The sequence below is a fragment of the Notechis scutatus genome, chromosome 4, assembly GCF_049901735.1.
Source record: "Notechis scutatus isolate UNSWTSFEM ecotype Mainland chromosome 4, rNotScu1.2, whole genome shotgun sequence".
NCBI classification, from domain to species: domain Eukaryota; kingdom Metazoa; phylum Chordata; class Lepidosauria; order Squamata; family Elapidae; genus Notechis; species Notechis scutatus.
In genome coordinates this window covers 110,475,074-110,485,549 of record NC_142012.1, presented here as the reverse complement: position 1 = coordinate 110,485,549, position 10,476 = coordinate 110,475,074, and the positions used below count along the sequence as shown (strand labels likewise).

Here is a 10,476-nt window from a genome sequence, read left to right as displayed (position 1 = left end):
TGGCCTAATTGTGCTCTGGGCATCTGCTTCATGCAAGAAGAGTGCAGGAAGGTGGTTTCCACACAGGGGAACCATCAAGCTCTCAACTGAGGTGAAGCCTTTGAAGGACACTAGGTTCATCCACTTCACTTTCTAATCACGTTTTGATTTATAATTATTTTAATTTAAAAAGGTCTTTCAAAGAATAACTTTTTTTGGGGGGGGGGGGGACCTGGTAAGTAAAACTGCCTCCCAAAATAGAATAAAAGCTAACTAGCAGTTTAAAGAACTTTTTTTAAAAAAATAAAACAAACTAACAAGAGTTGGAAGGGATCTTGCAGATCTTCTAGTCCAGAGGTCTCCAAACTTGGCAATTTTAAGATTTGTGGACTTCAACTCTCAGAATAGCTGGCTGGGGAATTCTGGGAGTTGAAGTCCACAAGTCTTAAAGTTGCCAAGTTTGGGGACCCCTGTTCTAGTCCAACCCCCTGCTTAAAAAAGAGACCCTATGCCATTTCATACAAATTGTTGTCTAATCTCCTCTTAAAATGCTCAATGATGGACCACCCACAACTTCTGAAGGCAAGCCATTTCATTGATTAACCATTCTTACTATCAGGAAATTTCTCTTGTTCCTAGGTTGTTTTTCTCCTTGCTTAGTTTCCATTCATTGCTTCTTGTCCTGCCTTCAGATGCTTTGGAGCATAGGTTGAACCCCTCTTCTTTGCAGCAGTGTTCCTATCAGTGACCAACCCTAGTCCTTCTTTACATTAAACAAGACATACACAATTCCTGCAAATGGAAAAAAAAAGTTAAGAAGTGAAGCTAAGAACATTTTTAAAGGATTAAGGGACCAGGTGAATTTTAACGTTATAACTTTTGAAAAATTGACTAAACAAAACACAAGTTATTTTGTTTATTAGAAGTGAGATCATTGTCTGAAAGTTGAAAATAAAATAAAAAAGAAAATAGAAACTTCACAAATATAGAAATGGGACACTAGAGGGGACCAAACTTCCAGGCAGGAAAAAGTAAAATGAAATTTACAAAATGACTTCCTCCCCATTTTTAAAAATTGTAATTGGTACTGTTGTTAGGAATATTTATTTTTCAGGGTTTTATTGGCTTTTTGTATTTGTAAGTTGCTCAAACAGTGCAGACCCTCCAAAGCATGAAAAAGCTCTCTGAATCTATTCTTAATCTGCATTTTGCTCTCTAAATTTATGGTGACCTACCCCTACCCCTCACCCTAACACTAACACTAATCCTAAGCATACCCAGACACTCTTGACTGCATTGGTAATGCCTAATTCGCCCTTCAAATTCATGGTGACCAAACCCTAACCCTAACTAGAATTTCCTGAAATGGGGTTTTCTCATGCATTTTATCAGGAAACCTAGATAATGCAGGCTCAAACAGTGACAACCCTCCTAAGAATAATCAAATTCTTCGAATCCATTGGTAATGTGCATTTTGCTCTCTGAATTTATGATGACCTAACTCTAAGCCTAATCCCTAACTCTAAGTGGAATTTCTCCCATTTGGATTTTCCCATGTATTTTACCAGGAAACCTAGATAAGGCAGGCGCAAAGCGTGAGCACCATCCTATATATAACCAACCTCTCTGAATCCGTTGGTAATGTGTATTTTCCAAGCCTTGCAATGTCTGAGCCCCTGCGAGCCCCCAGCAGCCCACCCTTATATATTATATATTCTTTTCATTTCCTGCTGTGGATTTTCCTGCCAACAGGATTTTCCCATGCATTTTACCAGGAAATGAGGATGAGCCAGACTCGAAAAGTCAGTGCCCTCTTAAAAATGCTCATGTGGCGATGTCAACTTTTCTGTCCGAATTCATGGGGGCCTAACTCTAACCTTAAGTAGATTTTCCAGCCAATGAGATTTTTCTATGTATTTTACTAGGAAATGCAGATAAGTCAGTGTCGAAAAGTCAGTGCCCTCCTAAACATATATATGACTTCCAAAATCATTGGCAATGTCGATTTTTCTGTCTGAATTCATGGAAGCCTAACCGTAACCCTAAGTGGATTTTCCCATCAACGGGATTTTTCTATGTCTTTTACCATGAAATGCAGATAAGCCAGACTCAACAAGTTAGTGCCCTTGTAAACATACCCATGCACTCCGAATTTGTTGGGGATGTCCATTTTTCTGTCCCTATTCATGGAGGCCAAACCCTAACACTAAGTGGAGTTTCCTGCCAATGGGATTTTTCCATGCATTTTATTAGGAAGTGGGGATGAGCTAGACTTGAAACATCAGTGCCCTCTTAAAAATACCCATGTGCTGCAAGTTCACTGTCAATTTTTCTGTCTGAATTAATGGGGGCATAACCCTAATCCTTGGTGTGATTTTTCCATATATTTTACCAGGAAAGGCAGATAAGCCAGATTTGAAAAGTGCCCTACTAAACATATATATGCATTCCGAATCCATTGGTGATTTCCATTTTTCTGTCCGAATTTATGGGGGCCTAACTCTAACCCCCAGTGGATTTTCCAGTCAATGAGATTTTTCTATGTATTTTACTGGGAAATAAAGATAAGCCACTGTCGAAAAGTCAGTGCCCTCCTAAACATATCCATGTGCTCCGAATTCATTGGCGATGTCCATTTCTCTATCCGAATTCATAATGTTAATATATAGAATATATATCAATATATTAACTATAATTCTATGAAATGCTCTCCTTTGTAAAAGAAAATTCATACTGGGGCCAGATTTACCTGTAAAATTTGGGGAAATATGTCAATCATTATTAGTTTTGAAATGTAACGTACTTTCAATTTGGAATTAGCAATACCATGTAGGACTGTGACCGTGCTGATATACAATTATTGGACTTCGTACTTTTCTAAATGTTTGCCCAGAGGATGCTATTTTTAGCTAGCGGTTGGAATGGTGATCTGATTGCTGCCTGCTGATGCATTTTGACTATCCTTGAGTCTTACAATCAGACTAACTATAAATCCATTAGAAAGAACACGCTCCTTTCCTGCGGTCATAAAATCTGCTTACTAGTCTCACCTTTAGATAAGGTAGGTAAAAGTTCACCCTGAGAAGAAGGAAATGTGACTATTTTTACTTGGTGGTTTTCTTTACTTAGCCTCTTCTGTTTTAGTTCCCATATGAAGGGAAAACACGATCTTCCTGCATTTTTAGACAAATAAAACATGCATTTTTTAGGTGGGTGAGTTGGAATTAGAGCCATGCTTTGCTTGCTCTGTTTTGAATGCTGCACTTTCATTCCTGAAATTACTAATGTTTCTCCACATTGATATGTTAACATATTTGGGAAATGCTAGGCACCCTTAATTTTAGATCGGTTTAGTGAGTTGGCATGGGTATCACTGTTATAAAATATATAATATGGATTATCCTTTATTAGAAGTTTTTTTATATACAGGTGGTACAAAAGTGGTAAATTTTGGGGAGGTTTGATTTATGATCAAAGGTGGAGTTTCTCAAACTGTGGGTCAGAATTTCTAGGATTTTCTTTTGGTCACGAAAAGCGAGGGGACTTTTAATTTTTTTTTTCCAAGCTGACCAGGAGTGGGAATGCAGACACATTTTGCTGTTGTCCTTGTTTTTCTTTTTGCTTGTGAAAGTCACAAAAAGCAGCTACCTATCCGAGATTTTGAAAAGTTCATCAGACTTGAATCAGAGTGGCATATTTACTTTTTGCCCAAAAAAATAATTAGATTTATTTGTGGCAGTCAAATAAATTTATCTATCATTTTCAGTGGGTAGTACTGTAATGTGTGTGAAACTCTCTTATAGACTAGACTAGAATAGACTAGAATAGACTAGACTAGAATAGAATAGAATAGAATAGAATAGAATAGAATAGAATAGAATAGAATTCTTTATTGGCCAAGTGTGATTGAACACACAAGGAATTTGTCTTGGTGCAAATACTCTCAGTATACATAAAGAAAAGATACATTAATCAAAAGTCAAGAATCATAAGGTACAACACTTAATGATAGTCATAGGGTACAATAAGCAATCAAATCATAACTACGAAACAATCAATATAAATCATAAGGATACAAGTGACAAAATTGCAGTCATACAGTCACATGTGGGAGGGGATGGGTGATAAGGAGTGATGAGAAGATTAACACTAATAGTAGTGCAGACTTTGTAATAGTTGAACAGTGTTGAGGGAATTATTTGTTTAGCAGAGTGATAGCATTGGGGAAAAAACTGTCCTTGTGTCTAGTTGTTCTGGTGTGCAGTGCTCAATAGCGTTGTTTTGAGGGAAGGAGTTGAAACAGTTTATGTCTGGGATGTGAGGGGTCTATAAATATTTTCACAGCCCTCTTTTTTGACTTGTGCAGTATATAGGTCCTCGATTGAAGGCAGGTTAGTAGCAATTGCTTTTTCTGCAGTCCTAATTATCCTTTGAAGTCTGTGTCTGTCCTGTTGGGTTGCAATATTGTTATTTAACAATATTGTTATTTAACAGAACTTCTTGTTAGTTCTAAGTTGCTTCTCTCCTTGATTAGTTTCCATCCATTGTTTCTTGTCCTGCCTTCAAGAGCTTTGGAGAATATGTTGACCCCCCTCTTTGTGGCAGCCCCTTAGATTACCCCTAGTCCTTTTTTCATTAAAATAGACATACCCAATTCCTGCAACCGTTTAGCTTCCGGCCCCCTATACTTTTTTCTAGAATGTCAACATCTTTTTTATAACATAGAGACCAAAACTGGATACAATATGATTATACATCCCAAAATACTTATTATTTATTTAGAATATCTGTGAAAGAATTCCCTTCAAAGAATATCTCTGTTCAAATTCTTAATGTACATTTTGTAGCTGTCAAGTTACTAACATGTGGAAATAGAGACAGACCTCTTCAACTGCCAGTTCACAGGGGCTAATGTGCATTTTTGGGATGTATAATCATATGCTCATTTTGTTGAAAGTGATGCATCACAGAAGAAGAATATATGCAGAGAGGCTTTAAGAATACACAAGGAACTGATTCTTTAAAAAGGATGATCTTCTACCTTAAACTTTGTCCCATTTTGCAAAGTGTATGTGAAAGGTTGTTTTTTTTTATCTCAGAGCTTGCTTGCATTGCTTGTTTATAAAAGACTTCTAAGTATGATTAACTCGTTGAAAGGTGAGGATTTTAATCAATTTCCTTATGTATGAAGGCAAGATATGAGTACAATAGGACACAAAATGTACCCACACAACACTAAGGTTCACTAGATATAAAAGCAACCATGACAATTAGAGGAGTGGAGGCTAAAACATATGATGAACGGTTGCAGAAACTGAACATGGCTAGTCTAGTGAAGAGAAGGACCAGGGGAGACATGATAGCAGTGCCCCAATATATACCTATATATACCTATATTTAATACCTATATTTAGCTGATTTATTTGCAAGCCTGTTTGATACTGTTTACTGTGCATTTTATTATGTCTACACAAACTGGACCCAACTGACTTGAACTGGAGATTTGAAATTTGAAGTTATGATTTGATTTAAGCTAATAGGCACAAAGAGCCTTGACCTCCAATATCCCTCAGCCAACCTTAGCTTCCAGACACCACTGACTTATTCTCTTTAGTAGCAGAGCTGACATGTTATAATGTATGCTAAAAATTGTCAGAATAAAACACTGAAATAAACACTTTTCCTGTATTCCTCCAAAGAAAGGAAGGAGATCACTTGTTTATTCTTATTGACTGCCAACATTTCCATTCCTTTTTGAATTTTCTTCTGTCAGAAGTTGCTTTTCTCCTCTATCAGTCAGGTGCCAAACTTGGAGTCTTAAAAACACTATGTTCCCTTCAATTGGCTGGAACATCTTTTGATAACTGTTTCATCTGCTATGGATCTCCTTAGATAGATCCCCTCCATTGTCTGTGACAGTTTTTTTTTTATTTGACTTTGCGCTTCAGTTTTCACATAGCTAGGATTTTTCAGATAATGCCATTTTTCTTTGCTCTTGTTAACCTCTATTCCTTCTTTTACTGGGCTTTTTCTCATTTGCATCTTACCATTGTGAAAACGTTTCCTGGTGACCCCTTTATTCTTCTAAGTCCCCATTAAGTTGCCCTCATTGTCTATTCAGCCCATGCATTAGATAGCCTTAGTCTTTGGTTAGCTCAGGGCTATCAAACTCCCAGCCCACAGGCCAGTGTGTGACGCATCTGCCCATGCCCAGTTTAGCAAATGGGAAGAAAGTCCCAATACTTCATGTGATGCTGCCATGACAATGTGAGTTTGACACCCCTGGGTTAGCTAGGCCTGTGTTTTCCCTTTGAGAGCAACCAGCAGCTGTTTCAGGAAAAGAATTACATGTCAATTTGCCAAATCCACCTAGCAGCAGCAAAGTTAGGTGATCGGTTGTCACTATTGATCAGTGAGTTTGTGTTTGTGGGTAGAATTAGCCCATAATCTATTGGCACTTTGGCCTGGTGCTGAACCCACATCCTCTACCAGGTCCAGGGTACATGTCACTGGTCCTATTTTTTTAAAATGAGACAGGAATATCAGAGATGGACTGCAACTTGACAAAGTCAGGAACTCACATAGTTAATGGGATAGTTGACTCTTTCAGAGAGTTTTGAATGAATTGACTCTTCCACCTTATGATATAGTATCCCCCATTCAATCACCTGTCAGCTGCATGCTTTACTCCTTTTTCAGAAAACAATAAATCTGTTTTCAAACCATGTTGCCAGACAATTGATCATTGGATGGGCATGGCTGCATATTAAAGCAGGAGAACAGAAGAGAGAGATTCTACTGTTCTTCTAGGTCAGGGCTGTCAAACTTACAGATGTGTCACGTGCTGACCACACCCATGCCCGGTTTAGTGAAGGAGGAAAAAGTCCCGATTTGTCACATGATGCCGCCATGACGATGTGAATTTGACACCCCTGTTCTAGGTAGTCCATTTCCTCAAGCTGGCAACTTTATTCCTCTATCCTCAAGCATAATGGGCTACTTATCTGTGGGTCAAAGATTTGAAAACTTCTTTTCTTTACCAAGAAGTTCCTCCACTCTGAAGAAAATCTGTTTTATAGACTTGTTTTGAGTGTAGAATTTTGAAACAATGCTAAACTCTAGATCAAAACAAAACTTCTAAATAGATGATAATCAGGTATGAGGATCTGTATAGTAAATCTCTAGAAACTCTTCAGCTTTACTAAACAGTTCTTGTCCCACACCATAGATCAATTTTTCAAAAGACTTGGAGAGACAGCAAGTTTTCACAGACAGTTAAAGCCATGGCTCTAACATTAATATTGCTGCATCCAATCCAGGATAAATTGAGTGTATATAAGTCTTCAGTAACCCAAAAGGGTCTGCTACTAGAAATAGCACTCAGTACACAGAATATCTTTAGTGTTCCTCCGTTTGATATATAAATCTAACAACTGGTTATAAATAGGGTCCATGAGTTGATGTATCACTAGCATCATTGATATATGCTTGATATATCACTAGCATCACTCCTGCAGTGTGGAGTGGACAAAGTGTAGGCTGTGAGATGTTTGGTTTGATGAAATAATCCAGTGACCTGTGCAAGGGGAGGGGTACCTTTCAGTCTCTAAAAGTGTTTGAATCCACTTGCAAGCCTTCCAGAAGTATGGGGAATGATTAAGTCTTGGAAAATCCTGTCTCCTCCTCCAGATTAAAAATCCTGGGATCTTTATGCTGTATTCAAAATTAAACCATGATTCTTATGTCAAATTGATCAGCATACCATAATCCCAGAAATCAGAGTGTTGAAGGTACAGATAATCAGAGTTGGAAGGGACCTTGTAGGTCATCTAGTCCAACCCCCCCACCCAAGTGGGAGACCCTACACCATTTCTGACAAATGGCGGTCCAATTTCTTCTTGAAAGTCTCAAGTGATGGCGCTCCCACAGCTTCTGAGGCAAGCTGTTCCATTGGTTGATTGTTCTCACTGTCAGAAAGTTTCTCCTTATTTCCAGGTTAAATCTCTCCTTGTTCAGTTTCCATCCATTATTCCTTGTCTGGCCTACAGGCGCTTTGGAAAACAGCTTGACCCCTTCCTCCCTGTGGCAGCCCCTGAAATATTGGAAGACCACTATCATGTCTCCCCTGGTCCTTCTCTTTACTAGACTAGTCAGGCCCAGTTTCTGCAACCATTCGTTGTATGTTTTAGCCTCCAGTCCCCAAATCATCCTGGTTGTTCTTCTCTGTACTTTTTCTAGAGTCTCAACATCTTTTTTATAATGTGGTGAACGAAACTGGATGCAGTACTCTAGGTATAGTCTTACTAAGGCTTTATAGAGTGGTATTAGTACTTCCCTTGATGTTGATTGTATCCCTCTGTTAATACAATTTAGGATTGCATTAGCTTTTTTGGCTGCTTCTGCACACTGCTGGCTCATATTTAGCTGGTTGTCCACTAGGACTCCAAGATCCCTCTCACAGTTACTGCTATTGAGCCTGGTTTCACCCAGTCTATATGTATATTTTTGGTTTATCTTGCCTAAGTGTAGGACTTTACTTTTCTCTACATTGAATTTCATTTTATTAGATATGGCCCAGTGTTCTAGTCTGTCAAGATCCATCTGGATCTTGAGCCTATCTTCTTGGGTGTTAGCTATTCCTGCCAGCTTAGTATCATCTGCAAATTTGGCAAGTTCCCCTTCTATACCCTCATCTAAATGAAGATATTGTACTGGGCCTAAGAGGGAACCTTGTGGCACCCCACTGCTTACTTCCCTCCATGTAGACTTAGACCCATTAAGGACTACTCTTTGAGTACGGTTTGCCAGCCAGTTGCAAATCCATCTAGTGGTGGTAATATCTATTCCACTTTTCTAGCTTACTAAGAAGTAGGTTGTAGTCTACTTTACCGAATGCCTTGCTGAAATCTAAATATATTATGTCCACAGTATTTTGCTGGTCTACTAATTTAGTCACTGTGTTGAAGAATGAAATAAGATTGGTTTGGCATGATCTGTTTTTAACAAACCCGTGCTGACTGCTAGTTATTACTTTACTTGTTTCTAGATGTTGGCAGATCTGTTTTTTTATTATCTGTTCCAGTATCTTCCCAGGTATTGATGTTAGGCTGATTGGTCTATAGTTTCCTGGGTCTGTTTTTTTTCCTTTTTTGAAGATGGGAACCACATCAGCTCTTTTCCAGTCCTCTGGTAGTTCCCCGGTGCTCCAGGATTTTTGAAAGATATGGTGCAGTGGTTCTGAGATGACCTCTGCCAGCTCCTTTAAAACTCTGGGATGTAATCCATCAGACCCTGGTGATTTGTTTTCATCAAGATCAGACAGGTGTTCTCTTACTATTTTTTTGCTTATTTTAACTTTTATTTCTGGTCTGTCTTTTACAGTTATGTTTTTGGTGGGCTGAGCTATAGTTTCTTTTTGCGTGAAGACAGATGCAAAGAATGAGTTAAGCAGTTCTGCCTTCTCTCTGTTGCCTGTTACTTCCCTGCCATCTTCTCTCTTTAGTGGACCGACTGTTTCCTTGATTTTTTTCTTGTTCTTTATATGTTGGAAGAAACTTTTTTTATTATCTTTGACTTTTGTTGCAAGTCTTTGTTCGTTCTGCGCCTTTGCTATCCTGACTTCATCTTTGCAGATTCTGGCTATCAGCTGATATTCTGCCTTAGTTGTATGTCCTTCTTTCCATTTTTTGTACTTGTCCTTTTTTTCTTTCAATTTGCCAGAGAGATCTTTGTGCAGCCATGCTGGTTTCTTCTTGGATTTCTTGTTTTTCTTTCTCAGTGGTATTGTGCTGGTCTGGGCTTCTATGATCATACTTTTTAGAGTTTCCCATTATTCTTGAGTTGTTTTCCCCTTTAGGATTTTCATCCGTGGAATATTTCCCAAGTTCTCTCTGAGTTGATTGAAATCAGCTCTTTTAAAATCCAAGACTCTGGTATAATTATGTTCTGTTGCTTGTGTTTGTGTTATGTTGAATTCTAGTATGACATGGTCACTCTCACCCAAGGTTCCTGCAGTTTCAACTCCCTCTATTACTTCTTCTCTGTTTGTAAGAATTGAGTCCAGTACGGCTGTCCCTCTAGTTTCACCCTCTACCTTTTGGACAACAAAGTTGTCAGCTATGTTGGTTAGAAACTTGTTTGATTTCTCACTTGGTGCAGAATTAGTTTTCCAATTGATATCACGATAATTGAAGTCTCCCATTACTATTGTTGTGTGTTTCCTGCATATGTTTGTTAGTTGGCTGGCAAAAAGGACATCTATTTTTTCTGCTTGATTGGGTGGCCTATAATATACACCTATGGCCATGTCACTCAAACATTGCAAATGCTGAAAGAAAGAAAGAAAGAAAGAAAGAAAGAAAGAAAGAAAGAAAGAAAGAAAGAAAGAAAGAAAGAAAGAAAGAAAGAAAGAAAGAAAGAAAGAAAGAAGGAAGCTATTCTGCCTAAGTAAAATATTTACATCTTAAAGAGGTCATTGCAAAACAAAAAGGAATCATA

The 10,476-nt window shown here is 38.2% G+C and overlaps 1 protein-coding gene across 3 annotated transcripts in view; it reads left to right on the top strand.

Moving 5' to 3' along the window:
- The first annotated feature begins 2,866 nt into the window (after positions 1-2,866).
- LOC113413228 (scavenger receptor cysteine-rich domain-containing protein DMBT1-like) overlaps positions 2,867-10,476 on the top strand; it is a 56,770-nt gene continuing 49,160 nt past the window's right edge. For all 3 annotated transcript variants that reach the window (XM_087964376.1, XM_087964375.1, XM_087964377.1), the window contains exon 1: positions 2,867-3,040. The gene's annotated coding sequence lies outside the window, so the exon portion shown is untranslated. The remainder of the gene's footprint in view (positions 3,041-10,476) is intronic.